The sequence below is a fragment of the Piliocolobus tephrosceles genome, chromosome 10, assembly GCF_002776525.5.
Source record: "Piliocolobus tephrosceles isolate RC106 chromosome 10, ASM277652v3, whole genome shotgun sequence".
In the NCBI taxonomy this organism is placed as follows: Eukaryota; Metazoa; Chordata; class Mammalia; order Primates; family Cercopithecidae; genus Piliocolobus; species Piliocolobus tephrosceles.
The window spans coordinates 70,774,882-70,797,542 of NC_045443.1; the positions used below are offsets into that span (position 1 = coordinate 70,774,882).

Sequence of the window (22,661 nt, forward strand, 5' to 3'; positions counted from 1 at the left end):
GAGAATCTTAAATGCTTATAAATTCAGGTAATTTTTATTTGTAAAATCGCCAATTATCATTTGACATCTCTTTTTTTCTGATGTGCAATTATAGTAGTTATAGGCACCCATGTTGGTAGACCCATAAACTTGATAACTGAGCAGTTCTATCCAGCTGGATCTGTCCTTTCAGATGGTTTCGCTGAATAATGGATGTTGACTTCCTCTTTCAGCGTTATCCCATAAGGGCAAAATCTTTTTGCCTGCTTCATATTAAAATATAAATTTTAATTTACTTGCCTTTACAATGGGAAGGTGTCTCTCTCCGGGACTAAATAAATAACAAACTTGTGCAGAGTTTCAATGTTGGTATTTTTGAAAATGAACTCATCTTCCCTTCTGCCTGCTGAAAAAGAGGATCGAGATTTTAGAAAGCCTCGCTATATACTTCTCCAAACAAGAGGGAAATTTGTTCTTCAGAGTATGCCCGTTGAAGCAACATTTTTACCCATACCTCTTAGTCTGTTGCTCATTACTAGTGTTTTCTTCCCCTCCCTTTGAAAAACAATAAAGTATTGAAGAATGTACTGATGACTAAATGGAAATGTATCCATCTTAATTAATCACTTAATAAAGACCTATTATAAGCTAGTTAAAATTATTGAACATGTAACAGCAATATGAATATTAGTGATTTAATTAGTCAATACACATAGAAATTTCATATTATATGAAGAAATCGTTTTTAATATAATTGATATTGTATAAGGGAAATATATGTTAGAGCTATTATATTAATCTCTAAGCATATAAATAAAAAACTACTCACTTAACTGCTACTTTTTTTTTTCTTTTGGCACAATTTAGCAATTATCACATTCAACCTCTGTATTTTCTTTAAAAAGTATGTCTGTAAAATTAATGAACCTTCTACTCCCCAGGGACCATGCAGATTTCATAGAAGCTGAGAAAATAACCACTAATCCAATGAGCACAAGCATTTTTATGTGTATATCTAAATGTATTTCTATGTCTGTAAGAAATTTATTTTTTAAGTATATAGTTCATTGATATTGATAGGTACAGCATAAAAATCTTTAGCTTTCTAATCACTTGGTAAGTCTGTGATTATGGACAAGAAATGTGTGTGTGTGTATATATATATATATACACACACACACACTTGCATCAACATATATGTCATATATATCATGCTTTATCATTTTTGAAATAGCAATTATATAAATGCTACATTCTAGCAATATTGTTACTTGTGTGACATCCATGCTTTTTTGTTGTTAATATAAGAAATACTCTGATTCTACTTTGAGGAATTTTTCTATTATTGGATTAAATCTTGTGGGGCTTCAAATAAGGCATTCTACTCCTGGGCAAAATGTAGCCAAACTCAAGAGACCAATTACAGGGTTTAACCCTAGAATTTTAATCTTGATTGGCTGGGTTTGACTAAGCACTTTCCTAGTATATACAGTGTGCTATGTAGGTAATTACTTTAAGGTCTAAAGTGAAATGGAAAAGTTGGGATATTCTAATTACAATTCCTCCTCTTTTGTAGATTACTTTTTTTTTAAATCTTTTGAGTAGGATCTAAATATGATTGTACGTACTCAGCTTTGAAGCTGGATTGATAAATTTCTGGTAGATTTCTGAGGAAATGGGGAGAAAAGAATAAGATAGTTTAATTTCAACATTTAAAAAATTCAACATTAATGGCTTTAATTAAATTCTTCATTTGTGAAGTCAATCTTTTCTACCAGTTTCTTCAAATGGAAGAAAAAGAGTCACTTAAGAAGTTAACTTTTTTAATTCAAATGGATTTTGTTAAGAGAGATTGTGAAGAAATAGAATTAACATTTTCATCATATTATCAAAATGAAGAGCAAGTAATAGTTGGACTTTATAATTTGATTTATATCTTTATGAATGGCACAATGGTTCACAGTTTATATTCTTCCTCAATCCAATTAGATATCCTAAACACTTTTTTTGGAAAGCCCAAACTTTTAAAAAGAATGTAGCTTGAAGAATTGTCATCTTATACTTAGTCCAATATCAATGTATGTTAGTAATAAATAATCTTATTTTTATTTAACATTGTTTAGTTATTTCAAACTAGGAAATAGGTTAAACATTTATGTTCTGGTTCAGTTTAATCAGTCCTCTGCAAATTGAAGTTCAAAAATATTCATTTGATGCACTATTGATTATGTAAAGCAAGATGCAGTTTGATGTAACATTGGTATGATGACAGGTGTTCCAGGAATGGACTGCAAATATAATGTTTTATATTATTGAATGTACCTGAGAAACTGTACAGTTTTCAATTTCGTATACATCACATATGGTGATGTAATTTAGGAAAAAAGTAACTAATATCACCCATTCATTTAATCATGAAAAGTGGAAAGACACTCTACAAAAATTCAAACAATATTTTGTTATCTAATTAATAAGGTTCTTTTAACACATAATACAAACATTTGCTGATTATAATTTTTTTGTAAAAATACATAAAAATGACATGATGGCACTTGGCCTGTATTAGCTTTGTTGTCATATGTCATAAAAACAGTTGTGCAAATCTTTGACCAGTAACTACTTCCCTAGAGAACCTGATGTATCAACAAATTAGGGCTTTTTTTTTTTTTTTTTTAATGTGACGACAAGTTCTGAGAAGGCAATTTGGGAAAATAAAATCTCTGGACAAATCCTCCAAAGCATTTCCAATTACTTGGCATGGCATTGATGGATTTTTATTTTGCTCTTGAAATTAGTAGCATACACAATTTGAACCAACAAATATCCCACTCCTTAGTCTGAATGTGTCAGCAGTTAAACTGAAGAATACTTATTTTACTGCTTGATGAATTAAAGAATAAACAATTAATCATAGATATCCCTTTCCTCCTTTTAACCTTTGATGGATGTTCTTATGTACATCATGTCATTGATGGATATTTATTCCACTTCTGTAAATAGTGATGCATAAAACTTTAACTGCAGATACATGCTTCTTCCACTCTTGATGCATAAAAATGTAATTGCTACATTGCTGAGAGATAATGGACTGCATCACTTTCGAACCTAAGTTACTCTTGGTTAGTTCCTTTCTTAGAAAGACTCATTAACACAAGTGACTATTGTTTTTGCTTAGAGAACTGCAGTAGAGACAAATGTAAGAGCTTTGCAGCCATTATACTATTAAGCTGTTAGAGTTTTAGGGTTGGGGCTTTGTGTTGCTTATATTACATTCCCAATGTCTAAAGCAGCTCATGGCATGGCTATTTGCTGAATAAATGAGTAAACTATTTACAGGATTGAAGACTATTAGAATGAATTGCTATCAATTTATTCATCCATCCGTCTATCCACCTATCCATCCATCCATCCATCCATCCACCCATCCACCCATCCATCCATCCATCCATCCATCCATCCACCCATCCATCCATCCATCCATCCATCCATCCATCCATCCATCCATCCATCCAGTCACTGTTTTATTGACTGCTTAAAGATTAGTCTACCTGACTGTCTGAAATGCCTTTTCATTCAGATCTCAAAGGCTTACACACTAGTTTATATGCCTACCAATCCTGTGGGACTATCATTTCAACTCAAATATAAAGTTTTTATCTTTATTTAATTTACTATTTCTGCCTTTTCTGTGGTGTTTGATTCTGCTGATGACTCTCTTCTTGAAGTTATCTTTTCTTATATTAAGGACACATCTTGGCTGGGTGTGGTGGCTCCAGATGGACAGATTGCTTGAGCCCAGAAGCTTGAGACAAGTCTAGACATGGTAAAACCCTGTCTCTACTAAAACTACAAAAGTACCCAGGTGCACACTTGTGGTGTCAACTACTCAGGAGGCTGAAATGGGAGGATTGCTTGAACTTGGGGGGTGGAGGTTGTCTTGAGCCAAGATCATGCTACTGCACTCTAGCTTGGGCAACAGAGCAAGACCCTGTTTCAAAAAAAAAAGAAAAGAGAGGAGAGAGAGACACATACACATTTTTTTCTGGTTTGTTTTTTCTTTTGAGCTCTGTTTTGGGGGCATCATCTCAACTTCATCCACACTTGTATGCACATTACTCCTTTTCTAGTCTTAAACCACCTATCAATTCTTTATATTCTATACAAATAATTTATGTAAAATAAAAATCTATGTCACAGCTTTGCTTTAAATACTCTAATATTTTTATCACCTATATGATAAGGTTAAATTTCAAATAATATGCAAAACTCTTCATATTATGACCTGCATTAGTATTTCCACAATCACCTCCTTCCACTTTCATACCCAAGCCCTATATTTCAGACAAAATGACTGGTACAAATTGTGGCTCTCCTAGTGGGCCATGATTTTTGATACCTTTTGACATATTAGTTCTCTCTATTAGGACAGTTGTTCCTTTTATTTTATTCTCTATCATTAGGATGCTTATCCAGCAAAGATGACTTAGCTCAAATTATACCTTTTTTGCGAAGGTAGTCCTTAAGTATTTTGGCATAATAGCACATCCGAATCAAGCTTTGAAATATTTTTGAAAATTCTTACGTAACACTTTTTATTAAGTATAACTTTTTTTATTATATTATATTCATTATAGTATATTTCACAATAAGATGAATTATTATAGTGAAATTATAATATGAATGATTTCAAAATATTTGAAGTGAGTACATTTTATTCTTATATCCCCAGATGTTAGTTTATAATTGAATATTTATTTAAAGATTGAAGAAATGAAGTTTAAGATAGGAAACGGAAAAAATTAAGAGGCATAGTTACTGTAGCAATTTTTTCTTTGAGTTAAAGATTTTCATCATCATAGAGAAAAGAAAATGTGTATTGTGAGTAAATTTTTACATGGTGTCTAAAAAGAGGAACTGTTTTCTAAATTTTGATTTATGAAGTTTGTTTATAAAACTGAAGAAGCCTAATTGTATTAAGAGGTGTACTGGTATGAATAAAGGGGCTTTAATTTGAAATTTTATTTTTTAATATGAAATTTGATGAAGAGAAAAAATATCAAATACAATATTGAACATATATTTAAAAAAGCGTAAAACAGAAAAATATTTTATAAACTTAAAAATATTTTATAAACGCCTTAGAAATCTTCAGTAGAAAGTAACACATAGACTGGCAGGTTATTACAATCTCATTATAAAATATTTACCTAGTGTTATCCAGAATGTAAGCCACTTATAAACAGTGATAATATGCACACATGTATTTGTAAACATCTGAATCCTTCTGGAACACTGATATTTTGAAAATTTGCAAATTTTATGAAGCATTTGACTAACTAGCCTTACATAGAATTTCTCCTCTTTAAAAAATAAGAAGAAGTAACAATAGGAATTCCTACTTTGAAATTACGGTTGACCAAAAAGGATAAAGTAGTTGGCTACCATTGAAGAACCAGAATATAGTGACCAAATTACCTTAGCATTACATTAGTTATCCTAAGATTTTGGTCGGGTGCAGTGCTTCACACCTGTAATCCCAGGACTTTGGGAGGCCAAGGTGGGCAGATCACTTGAGGTCAGGAGTTCAAGACCAGCCTGGCCAACATGATGAAACCTCATCTCTACTAAAAATACAAAAATTAGCCGGGCCTGGTGGCAGGCACCTGTAATCCCAGCTACTCAGGAGGCTGAGGCAGGAAAATCACTTGAACCTGGGAGGCAGAAGTTGCAGTGAGCTGGAGCACCACTGCACTCCAGCCTAGGTGACAGAGTGAGACTCCGTCTCGAGAAAAAAAAAAAAAAAAAATTAGTTATCTTATATTTTTCTTTTTACACCTGAGATAGTCTAATAAAGTAATGATAATAACAATTTATAGCAAATGTCATGTGAGAATAAAGGATAATTCCACCAATGTAAATAAAAGATTTAAGGTGATTCAAGATTGTGATATATCAAAATTCCACAATGTATTACAATCAGTTATAAAGAAAGAACAAGTATAATCTTGTATAGCTAAAAAAGAAAAAAGGGAGAAAACAATCAGTATCAAATCTTTAATACTTGGAGAGCTCCAATTCAATAGAATCTACAAACTAAGATTTAATATTCAGTTATCTAGAAGACTGTTTATGCTACTTTTTTCCTGAATAGCTGACTGAAAGTTAAATTTTGTTGTGGCCTGGGAGTATATTGGTTAGATATTAGTCATGTAAGTCAGAATACATTGGAGGAAAGTGGTTCTACTTATAGTAATTTATATGGGTCCTTGTTATGCTTTATGTTCAGAAGATGAATTTGTTAATCTCAAATTTTTTGAAATTATACATAAAATAGAGCTTGTTTCGAAAAATGATGAAATAAATCTGGTGTATTTATCGTGAATAAGAGATAGTTAATAGAGGTTACTATAGGTGCATGATTGTTTGAAGTCTTTGATTTCTAAAAATTCGATTTATTCAATGTTACTTCATAGGGTCAAAGGAAAAAAAAAAGTGCCTGATTTCAAATAGAATTTTCAATAGTTCTGACCATCCAAGACACCTTGTTTCTTGAAAAATACATTTTCTCTCACTGAAAATGTATAATAAGCCTGTAGTGGTCTCTATGTCAGGAATATTGTGAAAGAATTTCTGAAGCATATGGGATTTTTATGCAACAAATTTTTAATTAATTAAATTTTTTATTTTGCAATACTTTTTCTTCTTTAGATAATATTAAATTACAGAGCATGCAGGTTTTAAGAGAAAAATAAGGTTGAGACTTTGTAGCATCACAACTCTGTTTTTTTACTCAGAAATGCTTGGAATGTTCTTTCTTTCCGTATGATTTTTGAATAACACTTCAATAGATCTTTTTGATATTGGGGAAAATAATTTAGCTTTTCTTCTTCTCTATAACCTAGATAATTTATTGTCTGTTGATTTTATAAAGATATGAGGCTAGTGTGTGTTTCACACTCATGTAAGTTCTATTATGTATCTGGATAACTGTTTTTAAATATGGAAATAAAGTGGGAAGCTGGATTGCTTTTCTCGGAAAAAGGGAATCATAAATATCAATGCATTGCCGTCTTTCCTTCTTGCCCGTGTCTATTTCTCATCATCTATTTTTCCTTCAAATATTTATTAGATTAAAATTCCAGGATTGAATTAGCTATGGGGGTAGAAGAAATGGTAAAAAATAAAAAAATAATAAAATAATAAAATAAAATAAAATAAAATAAAAAACATGCTTTAAAAAAATCCTCATTATTTAATAGTGCAGACATGAAAAACACAAAACAAATTAATAATTTGCAATAAACCTCCATATTGGAGGTATGCAAAAAATATAGTTTAAAAGAGGGATTGATTTTATTCTTTGGAGGTCTAATGGTTGAATTGGATCTTGAAAGTTAAGTTATAGTTTACTAGCAAAATATAAGACTAAAAAGAATTTCAGGAAGTGATGGTTTCCTGTTTAAGGTTATGAAGGTGTGAGATCAGATGGTGAAAAAAGGGGTTATTTGGCGTGGCTGGAGAATATAGCAAGAAGAACATGAGTATTGCGGGAAATGAAACTAGAAGACAGGCAGATTCTAGAGGCTATAGGAGTATTTTATGCCTTGTAAAGAAATGCCAGTTTTATTCTGTAGTTGGTAGTGGCTTATTAAATGGATTTAAGGAGAGAAATAATATGGATACATTTGTTCCTTAAAGAGAAGATTCTGGTATATGATTACTTGGCAGTGGATGGTACTAGAAAGTAGAAATACGCCTAAAATCATCCTGTAGCCTAGGTAATATTCAGTTCTACGGCAGTGCTATGGAGAGGGCAAGAAGGATCTAATATGTTGAATTGGGGTTGTGAGAATTTAATACTCTTTTGAAAACTGTGGGTGAAAAAAACTGTAGTGATTACCTCAGCTAACTGCAAAATTTTTGGTGGCAGTATTAAGTAAGATGGAGCAGATTCTGGAGAAGAGAGGGCATGATGCTGATAATGTAGGATAATTATTAGGTATTTCAAAAATACTAATAGATTTTTTCCCTGAGACTTTAGTCTGATGTCAAATTTAGAAAACATTAAATTATTTGATATCGGAAACTAAATTTTCACTTTTTATGATTTAAAAAATATGCACATTCCACATTCACATTTCTCTAATATGTATTAAGAAATTACTTAGACTTTCATATGGTGCTTCAAAACCCAAAATAAACATTGGGTTAAATAAAAATATGGAAACATCTGTAGTTATTGAATGGAAATTACAAATGTTAGGTTTTCAAGAATAGTATCATACACCTCCCAAATTTTTTCTTACATACACATATTCATTTCCAATATCACTGAGTAGCTTTGAATTAACAGCTCAGAGATATTTCACATTTACTTCTCTTAATATATCAAATATGTAATCCTAGGAATCTTTAATTTTTAAATAATATTTATCTTCCACTTGATAAATTTCTATTATTTCCATGAATATTAATCCCTACCTTTACGAACTGAAATCCATATTTGTTAACAGGTAAGGTTAATAAAACATAGAGAGATTACTTCTCATTTCTTGTTGTGTTTCAGAATCATTTTTATTGGTTAAAATAGCTATTCATGGCTCCTTCCAAAAATCTGATATGTTTTTGTCCTCATTTTTAAACTTATCTTTTCCTCATAGTTTCTGTTCCTGTCACATTCGCTTTCTTGCTGTTCCTCCTGCTTAATGGACAAACCCCTGATTTAGTAAATTGGCACCTTCCCTAAGATATCTGCAAAGCTTTCTTCAGATGTCACCTTATCAATTAGGCCTGCCTGATATTTACATTAAAACACCTCTCATTTACTTTTATTCCAATTTTTTCATTGTACTATTTATAAAGTTTATCTTTTAAAATGTATTTATTATGCTTTTATCTCATTAAAATATACATTCTACAGGTTTTTTTTTTTCTCGTTTTTGTTCCCATAGCTCTCAATTACCTCCAACAATGCCTGACATATAGTAAAGACTCAATAAATAAATGAATTTAATGAATGAGAAGCTCTGAGTTTGGAACTCAAGAAGCTATACTATTGAAAACTCCATATGCAATTATCTCCCTTTGTCAGGATTGCAAAATCCCTGACCTAGAGATCAGCACAGAAACAATAATATTCTATTTAACGATAATTAACAATAGTTCAAGCCAGAAGACTTTTTGAGCCCTCTTGTGATATTGGTTAACTATCCCTGTTGTCCTGGGTGTAGGAAGGATTTATTATTTAATAGGCACAAAGCTGTCAGATCCGCTGCTATTCTGTGGATAGAATCAACTGCAATTTTCTTTTTGGTAAAATTAGTAAAACTTGTTTGTGTTAGCCTCTTAAGCAGATACAATTCAACAATTCATGAAGAGGGGATATGATGCCATGCATTTAGTTATTTCTGATTCTATCAATATTTAAAATCTGGCTGCAAACTTTAAATTGAGTTTTATATTGTCCACAGTTATTACAATTCTTGAATCATCAGTGAAGCTGGTAAACACAGGAACAATTTTCTCCTAAAGACTTGTCTTATATGGTATTAACTTCTGGACTAATAAGAAGAGTAGTAAGATTTAGCTGGACAGGCAATTAAGTAAGAAGAATGAGTATAATAAATGCAACAATACTTAAACTTTATAATGGCAAAATGATCAGAGTGTGTTTCCAAGTTAGATTAGATATTGTAGACTTAACTTTTTAGCAGTTGTTGTGGGGAATGTAGACAAACTTACACAAGATAGGTTGACAGATATTTAGATAAAAGATGATATGGTGGGTGGGTGCATAGATGGATTGATGAATAAAAATATAAAAAACAAAGTGTTCTACTTACTTGTCTTTGATTTAAATATAATGAGTACTTTAGTACCAGACTTTGAGTTTGAACTAAGTTTTCCAGATTCTTATTTGAAACTCTCATTTTGACACCCTATGTAGTTCATACTGTTTTATTAGGCATCATATTACAAATCATCAAGCAAGAAAATGGAAATTCTTCAGAGTTTTAACTACTTGTATTAAATTGCTATATTCAACTCTGCCTAAGCATCAAGGGATGAAAATAACCTTTATGGTATATTTCAAATGATATTTGCCAACAGAAAAATTTAAGGAATATATGCTATATGTAAATATTCCCTGCTCAAACACTATACCCTTACCTTCTTAACCAGATGGGCATAGTCTTACATGTTGAGATTTTGGAGAATATACTTGCAAAAGGGAGTGATCACATGTTCTGGACACATTTAGACATGACAATATTACTGGAAAGAGAAGTAAAACGTGTAATATATGGAATGCATCAATTCAGCAAGCTATTTTGTAATTATATTTCTTTAAAACGTATTTGACTTCAGGCCACTCTGAGAAAAGCAGCTGTTTTGCTCTGTATTCATTTATGACCTAGACCTCTGATCTTCTCACTTGGCACACACAGTGAAGAGCAGCAGCGGCTAAAAAATGATAAGCGGATAGTACTGTGCAGATTTCAGAATAGAATCAAGGTATGCTAGAATGAATCAATCCGCAGGTTTTATGGATTTGTAAAAGCAATGTGCACTTCAAGAAGATTGTAGAATGTCATTTTTTTCTGCATTCTCAGTAATTTTTATCCACATATACCTTTTTGTTTTGTAATAGCATTATCCACTCTCTTTTGTTTTGTTTTGTTAAATAAACCTTCAAGGAATGAGAAAGTAAAGTAACTACCTAAGTAAAGAATGATAAACTGAATAAAAATAAAGCTTTTAATGTGTTTTTAATCTTTTTATGGTTAAAATTGGGTATGCAAATTTTGATGTTTTTGAAGAATTTTGTATCTGTATATGAAACTGATTGCAAACTGTGAATCTCTATGTATGTCAGTGATAGACAAAATAATTGTCTTCCAAATATATCCTCATCCTAATCCCAGGACATTAAAATATGCTATGTTGTACGGAGAAAAGGAATTTAGTTTTGAGACTAATTTAAATTTGCTAATCAATTGACCACAAGATGGGAAGTGTAGCCTGGATTATCCAGCTGTGCCCAGTGTAATCACAGGAGTTTCTAAAGTTGAAGCAGTGAGGTTGAAGGTGGGTCAGAATGATACCATGAAAGAAGGACTTGACTGCCATTGCTTGATTGAAGTTAGGCAACGAGTCAGGAATGCAAGTGGTTTCTAGAAGCTGGAAAATGTAAGGAAACAAATTTTCCCCTAAAGTCTCCAGAAGGAATGCAGTCCTACCAATTCCTCATCCGTGTGATACCTGTACTGGCCCTCCCACCTACAAGACTCTAAGATAATATTAAGTCACTAAGTTTGTGGTAATTTGTCACAGCAGTCATTTTAAAAAGCTAACACAATATCTATTCAATAAGTATATTGTCACTCTATGAACCTTGGGTGAGGGGGTGGTAATTTACTCAAGAGTTACTTATGATAATTTAAATTTTTCTTTCATTTTACGGTCAAACAAGGAGTGCCAGAGTTTTGGTGTATATACCTCAGATATAGCCTTAAATGTAACACAGGTAAAAATAAAACAGATAAATTTCTTAATTTATCTTATAGTCAGCTAAAGAAACAAGATCACTAATATTGATTGTTAACATTATTGTTATTAAGATAATACTTTGAGAAAGCTTTGATAGTCATCATCAAGCAAAAACTAATTAAAAATTTTTTTAAACATTATATTGAAATATTGGAATTATGCCTTACAAAACTTTTGGTACTAGGATCTCCTTCCTCTGCTGTAAGTGTTCTTTCAGAATTTATTTATGTGTAGGAACATACATACTTCATATGAGTATATAGAATTTCTATTACTTTGTTTAGACCATTGTAAAAGTTTTTGAAAATTTTCATTTTACATTGAATCTTGGAGCCCATAGTTCCACAGAGTTGATTCCATATTTCTCTTTGTTCAGGGACAAATTTATAACATGCATTCAATAGTAAATTTCACAGCATACTGGAATAGGCTATATGGTACCTCTTAGTACAACTATTAACTTCTAAGAGTATTTTCCTTTGGCCATAATTTATATAAGGCTCTGTATTATTTATCATCAACTCTCTATCGATCATCTAGTTTAAGAATGTTTATTGCTAGGTTTATTTGAATTAGGGAAACAAAAAAACAGTAAGGCCTTTGGGTATTAATGTTGAGTTTATGGGAGGATAATTATCTCTCTCAAAAAAAGTTGACATTTGGTGGTTGACGTGCATATATTGCTGGCAAGTGCAGTGGGAGAATATGGTCCAAATGCTTGCTAGAAACAAATTTGCATATATATAATACATACAGATGTATTATATATACTATATTTCACATACAGATAAAATTAACTGACCAGTATTAAAGTAACATGTGCTTAAATCATTGCCTTCCCGCGTTTTTTGTTTTTTGTTTTGTTTTGTTTTGTTTGTTTTTTTTTTTTTTTTTTTGGCTGCTCCAGTTGCTCCACCACCAGAATCAGTAATGATAGGGTTAAACCTAGTGAGGCTACAGGGGGTGAGGTTGCCTCTGGACCCTGGCCAGTCCTGTGGCCAGCATTAGTGCTGGATTGGTGCCTAAATGTTAAGTATTATGGTCGACACTCTTGGACATGTTTGGGTCCCAGCCAGGAGAGGATGATTGTTAGGGGAGGTGATACCTGCTGGAATATTAAAAATGAGTAATGAGGAGCTATTTAGGTAAAAGGACATAGAGGGTTGGGGGTAAAAACAGGTGATCCCGATCCAAGGAAAGACAGGTGGTCCCCATCCAAAGGAAAGCCTGAGCAAATGCAAGAAGTTGAGAAACAACCTCAGGAATTCAAATACTGGAGGAGTTTGAGGTACTGTCCAGGGGATCATGGGAAGCGAGTAGTGGAAGGAGATGAGACTGGAGGAATGCATGGGGCCAGGCAAGGAAGGGCTGCTTAGGTCTCTCCTCTGTGGTTTTGATTTGCATGTCTCTGATGACATTTTGATTTGCATTTCTCTGGTGACACAGGCATGGGGAAGGACTTCACGACTCAAACAACAAAAGCAATGGCAACAAAACCAAAATAGACAAATGGGATCTAATTAAACTAAAGAGCTTCTGCACAGCAAAAGAAACTACCACCAGAGTGAACAGGCAACCTACAGAATGGGAAAAAATTTTTGCAATCTACCCATTTGACAAAGGGCTAATATCCAGAATCTGCAAAGAACTTAAATTTACAAGAAAAAAATCAAACAACCCCATCAAAAAGTGGGCAAAGGATATGAATAGACACCTTTCAAAAGAAGACATTTATGCAGCCAACAGACACATGAAAAATGCTCATCATCACTGGTCTTCACACTTTTTAAATTTAGCTAAAGTGATTATCCATAGAAGCCATAAGTATTCATTAATTTAGTCCACTGAGCATGTACCACTTTTAGTCGTTAATGAATGCTGATAAAAGGCAGTTATATTTGAATGAAATATTAATCTGGAAATTATCCACAGCCAAAACAAAAACTAATTTCTAGTTACATAAGGGAAGAAATTTAGAAAGAAAAAGAAAATTATTTTACATCAAGAAAACGTGTGAAGAGAACCATGATCCATTAAAAATGGTGTTGATCTGTAAATTTATTCTAAGCCTCACTATACCACACCATTATATTGTCTTTACTGAAATGTAGATATTCAGTTTATAGTAGGACATGGACTGCTTGCGAAGTTAGGACTTTTATTTTCACTTAGTGAGATATTTCAGGAGACATCAGACAATCAGTGCTCTGAGTTTGAAAACCAGAAATAAATCCATTCAAAAAGAGCCACAAAAGTCAAAGTCCTTCTTTGCTATCCTCCAATTAGTCAAGATTTTGGGGCTGGGCAAGGTGTCTCGCATCTGTCTTCTTAGCACTTTGGGTTGTTGAGGCAGGAGGATGACTTTAAGCCAGTAGTTCAAGAATAACCTATGCTCAACATAGTGAGATGCTGTCTCTACAAAAACAAAAACAAAATAAAACAAAATAGGCATGGTGGCACCTACTTGTAGTCCTAGCTACTCTTGCTGATGTGGAAGGATGGCTTGCCCAGGAGTTTGAGGCCCTAGTGATCTATGACTGCATCACTGCATTTCAGCCTGTGCAACAGAGCAAGACCCTACGAGGTTATGTTTATCACCTACAAGTTTGAACTACCATTATAGGCCACCAAGGACCAAAAATAAAGTAAATTTTGTTTATAATTGAGGATGTTTTAATTTCCAGTCTTGTATTTGACATTAGAAAGGCTTGTTCCATTCAGCTCATGCATATGGAAGTATTTCTAAGCAGGACATAAACATGACAAGCCTATTAAACTTTATGCTTAGAAATTGAAGTATAAACATTGGAAAAGTTATTGATTTGCTAATTGTTATCTTTTCCTCCCTCAACATGGGATTTGTCATTTAGACTTTAGCCATAATTTATACAAGTTATTAGACTTAATCCCTTAATTGAGATCTTTTAGAATACAGAAAACTCTTTATGGGTACCCAGTGAGTTATTTCTAAATACATCAATGTATTTTCTAGAGTCTTTGAAACAATCTGCCTGTGTCTCTACCAAAATCTCCATCTGCTCAAGATTTGTTATAAATAAAAGTCTTATTTTGTCCTGTGTAGAAATAGTTAAGATCAGTTAGTTTTCCTCTCTTCTTTAAACAAATGATGTAAAGGCTTATTATTACAGTCATGAATAAGAATTACAGTTTAAATATAGTTTAAACATAACACACATTAAATTAAGTTGACAAAGGATTTTGAGGAACATGTATTTGAAATATGGACTGCTCATTCTATTTACAGGAATTAGCACAAGATTTTAAAGTGATCTTACTTAGTGACTCCCAAATATACTGCCTACTATGCTTTTTTAAAAAGAAGGGTATTTATAGGAGTATTCTAATCGACAGTACAGAACTCATACTTGGCCTATAACTTTCAGGATACATATTTGTTCTGATTTTGAATTTTAAAGGTTTTTTCACATTAACAGTTTCATTTCAAGTTTAAAAATATACTATTGTTATAAAAGTTAGGGCTAAACCTATCTTTTCAACATTGATGTTTAAAATACATACTTATTTTTATCAGTGTATATTGCATTACTCTCAGGAGCTTAAGGCACATTTTTTTAACTCAATTGTCAAACACTAATCCTAACCATATCCTTGTAAGTTGCTATGCTATTTAATTAAAATGACAATTAAGTCTTATCCATTGCTTACAATATTAGGGAAAAATGAAAACAAGCTGAAACATCTCCTACTGCTTAAAGAATGTACACTCTTATGCTAGCTATGATTCTTACTCCAACAAATTGCTTTTTATGGTAATTTGCTTTCAGCCCCCTCTAATAATGTCTTAGAAATGATAATAACAACTTATATTTATATAGCATTTTGTGATTTTCATACCACTTTAAAAAACATTTTATAGTAGCCTTCCAATAATCATATAAAATATTCTTACTAATCATTTCTATACTATAACCCATTAAACATTAAAAAAAATCTGAGAATTCATTGAGAGTATGTGATGCTCATTCTCCAAGGAGAACTTTTTAGCAAGTGATAAAATCAAAACTCTAACCAGGCTCACTGGCATAAACTTATTCTAATATTGTTCCACTAAAATGACCTTACCTAAGAGAAGAAAAAAAAAATGCCTTTAAGTAAAGCTTTATGGAAGAAGCTTTATTTTGAATGAAATTCAAAATTTCATTCATTTGATCTTCAATCCCTGATACCCTTTCTTACACTTGATCAAAGTGGCTACTGAAGCTTGTGCATGGGTCACACAGTTCTCGTGCCATGATTTTCAGCTCCATCAGGTCATTTCAGGACTTCTCTGCACTGGTTATTCTAGTTAGCCATTCGTCTAACAGTCCAAGATACATGATTATCAGATTTACCAAAGTTGAAATGAAGGAAAAAATGTTAAGGGAGCCAGAGAGAAAGTTCAGGTTACCCACAAAGGGAAGCCCATCAGACTAACAGTAGATTTCTCTCAGCAGAAACTCTACAAGCCAGAAGAGAGTGGGGGCCAATATTCAACACTCTTAAAGAAAAGAATTTTCAACCAAGAATTTCATATCCAGCCAAACTATGTTTCATAAGTGAAGGAAAAATAAAATCTTTTACAGACAAGCAAATGCAAAGATATTTTGTCACCACCAGGCCTGCCCTACAACAGCTCCTGAAGGAAGCACTAAACATGGAAAGGAAAAACCGGTAACAGCCACTGCAAAAACATCCCAAATTGTAAAAACCATCGATGCTAGGAAGAATCTGCATCAACTAACAAACAAAATAACCAGTTAACATCATAATAACAGGATCAAATTCACACATAACAATATTAACCTTAAATGTAAATGGGCTAAACGCTCTAATTAAAAGACACAGACTGGCAAATTGGATAAAGAGTCAACACCCATCATTGTGCTGTATTCAGGAGACCCATCTCATGTGCAGAGACACACAAAAGCTCAAAATAAAGGGATGGAGAAAGATCTACCAGGCAAATGGAAAACAAAAAAAGGCAGGGGTTGCAATCCTAGTCTCTGATAAAACAGAATTTAAATGAACTAAGATCAAAAGAGACAAAGAAGACCATTACATAATGGTAAAGGGATCAATTCAACAAGAAGAGCTAACTATCCTAAATATATATGCACCCAATACAGGAGCACCCAGATTCATAAAGCAAGTCCTTAGAAACCTACAAAGACACTTAGACTCCCACACAATAATAATGGGAGACATTAACACCCCACTGTCAACATTAGACAGATCAACGAGACAGAAAGTTAACAAGGATATCCAAAAATCAAACTCGGCTCTGCACCAAGCAGACCTAATAGACATCTACAGAACTCTCCACCCCAAATCAACAGAATATACATTCTTCTCAGCACTACATCTCACTTATTCCTAAATTGACTACATAGTTGGAAGTAAAGCACTCCTCAGCAAATGTCAAAGAGCAGAAATTACAACAAACTGTCTCTCAGACCACAGTGCAATCAAACTAGAACTCAGGATTAAAATGCTCACTCAAAACTGCTCAACTACATGGAAACTGAACAACCTGGTCCTGAATGACTACTGGGTACATAACGAAATGAAGACAGAAACAAAGATGTTCTTTGAAACCAATGGGAACAAAGATACAACATACCAGAATCTCTGGGACATATTTAAAGCTGTGTGTAGAGGGAAATTTATAGCACTAAATACCCACAACAGAAAGCAGGAAAGATATAAAAATTGACACCCTAACAACATCATTAAACGAACAAGAGAAGAAGAACAAATACATTAAAGAGTTAGCAGAAGGCTAGAAACAACTAAGATCAGAGCAGAACTGAAGGAGATAGAGAAACAAGAAACCCTTCAAAAAATCATTGAATGCAAGAGCTGTTTTTTTTTTTAAAGATCAACAAAATTGGTAGACCAATAGCAAGACTAATAAAGAAGAAAAGAGAGAAGAATCAAACAGATGCAGTAAAACATGATAAAGGCAATATCACCACCGATCCCACAGAAACATAAACTACCATGAGAGAATGCTATAAACATCTCCAGGCAAATAAACTAGAAAATCTAGAAGAAATGGATAAATTCCTGGACACATACATCCTCCCAAGACTAAACCAGGAAGAAGTTGAATCCCTGAATAGACCAATAATAGGTTCTGAAATTGATGGAATAATTAATAGCCTACCAACCAAAAAAAGTCCAGGACCAGATGGATTCCCAGCCTTACATCCCAGGGATGAAGCCAACTTGATTGTGGTGGATGAGCTTTTTGATGTGCTGCTGGATTCAGTTTGCCAGTATTTGATTGAGGATTTTTGCATCAATGTACATCAGGGATATTGGTCTGAAATTCTCTTTTTTTGTTGTGTCTCTGCCAGGCTTTGGTGTCAGGATGAGGTTGGCCTTGTAAAATGAATTAGGGACGATTCTCTCTTTTTCTATTGATTGGAATAGTTTCAGAAGGAATAGTACCAGCTTCTCTTTGTACTTCTGGTAGAATTCGACTGTGAAGCCATCTGGTCCTGGAAAACTGTCTAGCCATATGTAGAAAGCTGAAACTGGATCCCTTCCTTACACCTTTTACAAAAATTAATTCAAGATGTATTAAAGATTTAAATGTTAGACCTAAAACCATAAAAAACCCTAGAAGAAAACCTAGGCAATACCATTCAGGCCATATGCATGGGCAAGGACTTCATGCCTAAAACACCAAAAGCAATGGCAACAAAAGCCAAAATTAACAAATGGAATCTAATTAACCTTAAGAGCTTCTGCACAGCAAAAGAAACTATCATCAGAGTGAACAGGCAACCTACAGAATCGGAGAAAATTTTTGCAATCTACCCATCTGAAAAAGGGCTGATATCCAGAATCTACACAGAATTTAAACAAATTTGCAAGAAAAAATCAAACAACCCCATCAAAAAGTGGGTGAAGGATGTGAACAGACACTTCTCAAAAGAAGACATATATACAGCCAAAAGACACATGAAAAAATGCTTATTATCACTAGCCAACAGGAAAATGCAAATCAAAATCACAATGAGATACCATCTCACACCAGGTAGAATGGCGATCATTAAAAACTCAGGAAACAGCAGGTGCTGGAGAGCATGTGGAGAAATAGGAATACTTTTACGCTGTTGGTGGGACGGCAAACTAGTTCAACCATTGTGGAAGACATTGTGGTGATTCCTCAAGGATCTAGAACTAGAAATACCATTTCACCCAGCCATCCCATTACTGGGGATATACCCAAAGGATTATAAGTCATGCTGCTATAAAGACACATGCACATGTATGTTTACTGCGGCACTATTCACAATAGCAAAGACTTGGAACCAACCCAAATGTCCATCAGTGATAGAATGGACTAAGAAAATGTGGCACATATACACCATGGAGTACTATTCAGCCATAAAAAGGGTGAGTTCATGTCCTTTGTAGGGACATGCATGAAGCTGGAAACCATCCTTCTGAGTAAACTATCGCAAGGATAGAAAACCAAACACTGGATTGTTGAGGCTACCCCGGCTCTGTAGGCTGCTCAGCTGTGCTCCAGTTGGCCCAGGCGCCGGGGCGAGGAGCGAACGCTGCGAGGCGGTGGCCTGAGTTAATAATAATTTGTTGGGGGCGGAGCAAGATGGCCGAATAGGAACAGCTTCAGTCTCCATCTCCCAGCGCGAGCGACACAGAAGACCGGTGATTTCTGCATTTTCAACTGAGGTACTGGGGTCATCTCACTCGGGAGTGCCAGACAATCCGTGCAGGTCAGCTGCTGCAGCCTGACCAGCGAGAGCTGAAGCAGGGCGAGGCATCGCCTCACCTGGGAAGCGCAAGGGGGAAGGGAGTCCCTTTTCCTAGCCAGGGGAACTGAGACACACAACACCTGGAAAATCGGGTAACTCCCACCCCAATACTGCACTGTAACACCGGCACACCGGAGATTATATCTCACACCTGGCCGGGAGGGTCCCACGCCCACGGAGCCTCCCTCCTTGCTAACACAGCAGTCTGCGGCAATCTAACCGCAAGGCAGCAGCGAGGCTGGGGGAGGGGCGCCCGCCATCGCTGAGGCTTAAGTAGGTAAATAAAGCCGCTGGGAAGCTCGAACTGGGTGGAGCTCACAGCAGCTCAAGGAAACCTGCCTGTCTCTGTAGACTCCGCCTCTGGAGACAGGGCTCAGCTAAAGGAGCAGAAGCCTGTGCAGATGCGAACGACTCTGTCTGACAGCTTTGAAGAGAGCAGTGGATCTCAAAACACGGAGGTTGAGATCTGAGAAGGGGCAGTCTGCCTGCTCAACTGGGTCCCTGACCCCTGAGTAGCCTAACTGGGAGACATCCCCCACTAGGGGCAGTCTGACACCCCACACCTCACAGGGTGGAGTACACTCCTGAGAGGAAGCTTCCAAAGCAAGAATCAGACAGGTGCACTCGCTGTTCAGCAATATTCTATCTTCTGCAACCTCTGCTGCTGATACCCAGGCAAACAGGGTCTGGAGTGGACCTCAAGCAATCTCCAACAGACCTATAGCTGAGGGTCCTGACTGTCAGAAGGAAAACTATCAAACAGGAAGGACACCTGTACCAAAACCCCATCAGTACGTCACCATCATCAAAGACCAGAGACAGATAAAACCACAAAGATGGGGAAAAAGCAGGGCAGAAAAGCTGGAAATTCAAAAAATAAGAGCGCATCTCCTCCTGCAAAGGAGCACAGCCCATCGCCAGCAACGGATCAAAGCTGGTCAGAGAATGATTTTGATGAGATGAGAGAAGAAGGTTTCAGTCCATCAAACCTCTCAGAGCTAAAGGAGGAATTACGTACCCAGCGCACAGAAACTAAAAATCTTGAAAAAAGAGTGGAAGAATTGACAGCTAGACTAATTAATGCAGAGAAGGTCATAAATGAAATGACAGAGATGAAAACCATGACACGAGAAATACGTGACAAATGCACAAGCTTCAGTAACCGACTCGATCAACTGGAAGAAAGAGTATCAGCGATTGAGGATCAAATGAATGAAATGAAGCGAGAAGAGAAACCAAAAGAAAAAAGAAGAAAAAGAAATGAACAAAGCCTGCAAGAAGTATGGGATTATGTAAAAAGACCAAATCTACGTCTGATTGGGGTGCCTGAAAGTGAGGGGGAAAATGGAACCAAATTGGAAAACACTCTACAGGATATCATCCAGGAGAACTTCCCCAACCTAGCAGGGCAGGCCAACATTCAAATTCAGGAAATACAGAGAACGCCACAAAGATACTCCTCCAGAAGAGCAACTCCAAGACACATAATTGCCAGATTCACCAAAGTTGAAATGAAGGAAAAAATCTTAAGGGCAGCCAGAGAGAAAGGTCGGGTTACCCACAAAGGGAAGCCCATCAGACTGACAGCAGATCTCTCGGCAGAAACTCTACAAGCCAGAAGAGAGTGGAGGCCAATATTCAACGTTCTTAAAGAAAAGAATTTTAAACCCAGAATTTCATATCCAGCCAAACTAAGTTTCATAAGTGAAGGAGAAATAAAATTCTTTACAGATAAGCAAATGCTTAGAGATTTTGTCACCACCAGGCCTGCCTTACAAGAGACCCTGAAGGAAGCCCTAAACATGGAAAGGAACAACCGGTACCAGCCATTGCAAAAACATGCCAAAATGTAAAGACCATCGAGGCTAGGAAGAAACTGCATCAACTAATGAGCAAAATAACCAGTTAATATCATAATGGCAGGACCAAGTTCACACATAACAATATTAACCTTAAATGTAAATGGACTAAATGCTCCAATTAAAAGACACAGACTGGCAAACTGGATAAAGAGTCAAGACCCATCAGTCTGCTGTCTTCAGGAGACCCATCTCACATGCAGAGACATACATAGGCTCAAAATAAAAGGATGGAGGAAGATCTACCAAGCAAATGGAGAACAAAAAAAAGCAGGGGTTGCAATCCTAGTCTCTGATAAAACAGACTTTAAACCATCAAAGATCAAAAGAGACAAAGAAGGCCATTACATAATGGTAAAGGGATCAATCCAACAGGAAGAGCTAACTATCCTAAATATATATGCACCTAATACAGGAGCACCCAGATTCATAAAGCAAGTCCTTAGAGACTTACAAAGAGACTTAGACTCCCATACAATAATAATGGGAGACTTCAACACTCCACTGTCAACATTAGACAGATCAACGAGACAGAAAGTTAACAAGGATATCCAGGAATTGAACTCATCTCTGCACCAAGCGGACCTAATAGACATCTATAAAACTCTCCACCCCAAGTCAACAGAATATACATTCTTCTCAGCACCATATCACACTTATTCCAAAATTGACCACATAATTGGAAGTAAAGCACTCCTCAGCAAATGTAAAAGAACAGAAATTATAACAAACTGTCTCTCTGACCACAGTGCAATCAAACTAGAACTCAGGACTAAGAAACTCAATCAAAACCGCTCAACTACATGGAAACTGAACAACCTGCTCCTGAATGACTACTGGGTACATAACGAAATGAAAGCAGAAATAAAGATGTTCTTTGAAACCAATGAGAACAAAGAAACAACATACCAGAATCTCTGGGACACATTTAAAGCAGTGTGTAGAGGGAAATTTATAGCACTAAGTGCCCACAAGAGAAAGCAGGAAAGATCTAAAATTGACACTCTAACATCACAATTAAAAGAACTAGAGAGGCAAGAGCAAACACATTCAAAAGCTAGCAGAAGGCAAGAAATAACTAAGATCAGAGCAGAACTGAAGGAGATAGAGACACAAAAAACCCTCCAAAAAATCAATGAATCCAGGAGTTGGTTTTTGGAAAAGATCAACAAAATTGACAGACCGCTAGCAAGGCTAATAAAGAAGAAAAGAGAGAGGAATCACATAGACGCAATAAAAAATGATAAAGGGGATATCACCACCAACCCCACAGAAATACAAACTACCATCAGAGAATACTATAAACACCTCTACGCAAATCAACTAGAATATCTAGAAGAAATGGATAATTTCCTGGACACGTACACTCTTCCAAGACTAAACCAGGAAGAAGTTGAATCCCTGAATAGACCAATAGCAGCCTCTGAAATTGAGGCAACAATTAATAGCCTACCCACCAAAA

At 35.1% G+C, this 22,661-nt stretch overlaps 1 long non-coding RNA gene across 1 annotated transcript in view; it reads right to left on the bottom strand.

Annotated features, from left to right (window-relative positions):
- Positions 1-278: 278 nt before the first annotated feature.
- LOC111552343 overlaps positions 279-22,661 on the bottom strand; it is a 573,045-nt gene continuing 550,662 nt past the window's right edge. The window contains exon 4 of the long non-coding RNA XR_003306615.1: positions 279-385. This is a non-coding gene — a long non-coding RNA (uncharacterized LOC111552343). The remainder of the gene's footprint in view (positions 386-22,661) is intronic.